Source organism: Pseudophryne corroboree, unplaced genomic scaffold, assembly GCF_028390025.1.
Source record: "Pseudophryne corroboree isolate aPseCor3 unplaced genomic scaffold, aPseCor3.hap2 scaffold_2247, whole genome shotgun sequence".
NCBI lineage: Eukaryota > Metazoa > Chordata > Amphibia > Anura > Myobatrachidae > Pseudophryne > Pseudophryne corroboree.
Genome location: NW_026968897.1, coordinates 19,963 through 24,148, shown reverse-complemented (window position 1 = coordinate 24,148; position 4,186 = coordinate 19,963).

Sequence of the window (4,186 nt, the reverse complement as noted above, 5' to 3'; positions counted from 1 at the left end):
ACCTCCAGCGTCACCCCGTATACTGACAGTGTATCACCTGGTACCTCCAGCGTCACCCCGTATGCTGACACAGTGTATCACTCTTACCTCCAGCGTCACCCCGTATACTGACAGTGTATCACCTGTTACCTCCAGCGTCACCCCGTATACTGACAGTGTATCACCTGTTACCTCCAGCGTCACCCCGTATACTGACAGTGTATCACCTGTTACCTCCAGCGTCACCCCGTATACTGACAGTGTATCACCTGTTACCTCCAGCGTCACCCCGTATACTGACACAGTGTATCACTCTTACCTCCAGCGTCACCCCGTATACTGACACAGTGTTTCACCTGTTACCTCCAGCATCACCCCGTATACTGACAGTGTATCACTCTTACCTCCAGCGTCACCCCGTATACTGACACAGTGTATCACCTGTTACCTCCAGCGTCACCCCGTATACTGACAGTGTATCACCTGTTACCTCCAGCGTCACCCCGTATACTGACACAGTGTATCACCTGTTACTTCCAGCGTCACCCTGTATACTGACACAGTGTATCACCTGTTACCTCCAGCGTCACCCCATATACTGACACAGTGTATCACCTGTTACTTCCAGCATCACCCCGTATACTGACAGTGTATCACCTGTTACTTACAGCGTCACCCCGTATACTGACACAGCGTCTCACCTGATACCTCCAGCGTCACCCCGTATACTGACACAGCGTATCACCTGTTACCTCCAGCGTCACCCCGTATACTGACACAGCGTATCACCTGTTACCTCCAGCGTCACCCCGTATACTGACACAGCGTATCACCTGATACCTCCAGCGTCACCCCGTATACTGACAGTGTATCACCTGGTACCTCCAGCGTCACCCCGTATGCTGACACAGTGTATCACTCTTACCTCCAGCGTCACCCCGTATACTGACAGTGTATCACCTGTTACCTCCAGCGTCACCCCGTATACTGACAGTGTATCACCTGTTACCTCCAGCGTCACCCCGTATACTGACAGTGTATCACCTGTTACCTCCAGCGTCACCCCGTATACTGACACAGTGTATCACCTGTTACCTCCAGCGTCACCCCGTATACTGACACAGTGTATCACCTGTTACCTCCAGCGTCACCCCGTATACTGACACAGTGTATCACCTGTTACCTCCAGCGTCACCCCGTAAACTGACACAGTGTATCACCTGTTACCTCCAGCGTCACCCCGTATACTGACAGTGTATCACCTGTTACCTCCAGCGTCACCCCGTATACTGACAGTGTATCACCTGTTACCTCCAGCGTCACCCCGTATACTGACACAGTGTATCACCTGTTACCTCCAGCGTCACCCCGTATACTGACAGTGTATCACCTGTTACCTCCAGCGTCACCCCGTATACTGACAGTGTATCACTCTTACCTCCAGCGTCACCCCGTATACTGACACAGTGTATCACTCTTACCTCCAGCGTCACCCCGTATACTGACACAGTGTATCACCTGTTACCTCCAGCGTCACCCCGTATACTGACACAGTGTATAACCTGTTACCTCAAGCATCACCCCGTATACTGACAGTGTATCACTCTTACCTCCAGCGTCACCCCGTATACTGACACAGTGTATCACCTGTTACCTCCAGCATCACCCCGTATACTGACAGTGTATCACTCTTACCTCCAGCGTCACCCCGTATACTGACACAGTGTATCACCTGTTACCTCCAGCGTCACCCCGTATACTGACACAGTGTATCACCTGTTACCTCCAGCGTCACCCCGTATACTGACACAGTGTATCACCTGTTACTTCCAGCGTCACCCCGTATACTGACAGTGTATCAACTGTTACCTCCAGCGTCACCCCGTATACTGACACAGCGTCTCACCTGATACCTCCAGCGTCACCCCGTATACTGACACAGCGTATCAACTGTTACCTCCAGCGTCACCCCGTATACTGACACAGCGTATCACCTGTTACCTCCAGCGTCACCCCGTATACTGACAGTGTATCACCTGTTACCTCCAGCGTCACCCCGTATACTGACACAGTGTATCACCTGTTACCTCCAGCGTCACCCCGTATACTGACAGTGTATCACCTGTTACTTCCAGCGTCACCCCGTATACTGACAGTGTATCACCTGTTACCTCCAGTGTCACCCCGTATACTGACAGTGTATCACCTGTTACCTCCAGCGTCACCCCGTATACTGACAGTGTATCACTCTTACCTCCAGCGTCACCCGTATACTGACAGCGTATCACCTGTTACCTCCAGCGTCACCCCGTATACTGACAGCGTATCACCTGTTACCTCCAGCGTCACCCCGTATACTGACAGTGTATCACCTGTTACCTCCAGCGTCACCCCGTATACTGACACAGTGTATCACCTGTTACCTCCAGCGTCACCCCGTATACTGACACAGTGTATCACCTGTTACCTCCAGCGTCACCCCGTAAACTGACACAGTGTATCACCTGTTACCTCCAGCGTCACCCCGTATACTGACACAGTGTATCACCTGTTACCTCCAGCGTCACCCCGTATACTGACAGTGTATCACCTGTTACCTCCAGCGTCACTCCGTATACTGACACAGTGTATCACCTGTTACCTCCAGCGTCACCCCGTATACTGACACAGTGTATCACCTGTTACCTCCAGCATCTCCCCGTATACTGACAGTGTATCACCTGTTACCTCCAGCGTCACCCCGTATACTGACACAGTGTATCACTCTTACCTCCAGCGTCACCCCGTATACTGACACAGTGTATCACTCTTACCTCCAGCGTCACCCCGTATACTGACACAGTGTATCACCTGTTACCTCCAGCGTCACCCCGTATACTGACACAGTGTATCACCTGTTACCTCCAGCATCACCCCGTATACTGACAGTGTATCACTCTTACCTCCAGCGTCACCCCGTATACTGACACAGTGTATCACCTGTTACCTCCAGCGTGACCCCGTATACTGACAGTGTATCACTCTTACCTCCAGCGTCACCCCGTATACTGACACAGTGTATCACCTGTTACCTCCAGCGTCACCCCGTATACTGACACAGTGTATCACCTGTTACTTCCAGCGTCACCCCGTATACTGACACAGTGTATCACCTGTTACCTCCAGCGTCACCCCGTATACTGACACAGTGTATCACCTGTTACTTCCAGCGTCACCCCGTATACTGACACAGTGTATCACCTGTTACCTCCAGCGTCACCCCGTATACTGACACAGTGTATCACCTGTTACTTCCAGCGTCACCCCGTATACTGACACAGTGTATCAACTGTTACTTACAGCGTCACCCCGTATACTGACGCAGCGTATCACCTGATACCTCCAGCGTCACCCCGTATACTGACACAGCGTATCACCTGTTACCTCCAGCGTCACCCCGTATACTGACACAGCGTATCACCTGTTACCTCCAGCGTCACCCCGTATACTGACACAGTGTATCACCTGTTACTTCCAGCGTCACCCCGTATACTGACACAGTGTATCAACTGTTACTTACAGCGTCACCCCGTATACTGACACAGCGTATCACCTGATACCTCCAGCGTCACCCCGTATACTGACACAGCGTATCACCTGTTACCTCCAGCGTCACCCCGTATACTGACACAGCGTATCACCTGTTACCTCCAGCGTCACCCCGTATACTGACACAGCGTATCACCTGTTACTTCCAGCGTCACCCCGTATACTGACACAGCGTATCACCTGATACCTCCAGCGTCACCCCGTATACTGACACAGCGTATCACCTGTTACCTCCAGCGTCACCCCGTATACTGACACAGCGTATCACCTGTTACCTCCAGCGTCACCCCGTATACTGACACAGCGTATCACCTGATACCTCCAGCGTCACCCCGTATACTGACAGTGTATCACCTGGTACCTCCAGCGTCACCCCGCATGCTGACACAGTGTATCACTCTTACCTCCAGCGTCACCCCGTATACTGACACAGTGTATCACCTGTTACCTCCAGCGTCACCCCGTATACTGACACAGCGTATCACCTGATACCTCCAGCGTCACCCCGTATACTGACACAGTGTATCACCTGTTACCTCCAGCGTCACCCCGTATACTGACACAGTGTATCACCTGTTACTGCTATATGTATTAGGATGGCGTGGTGGGCGTTGTGTAC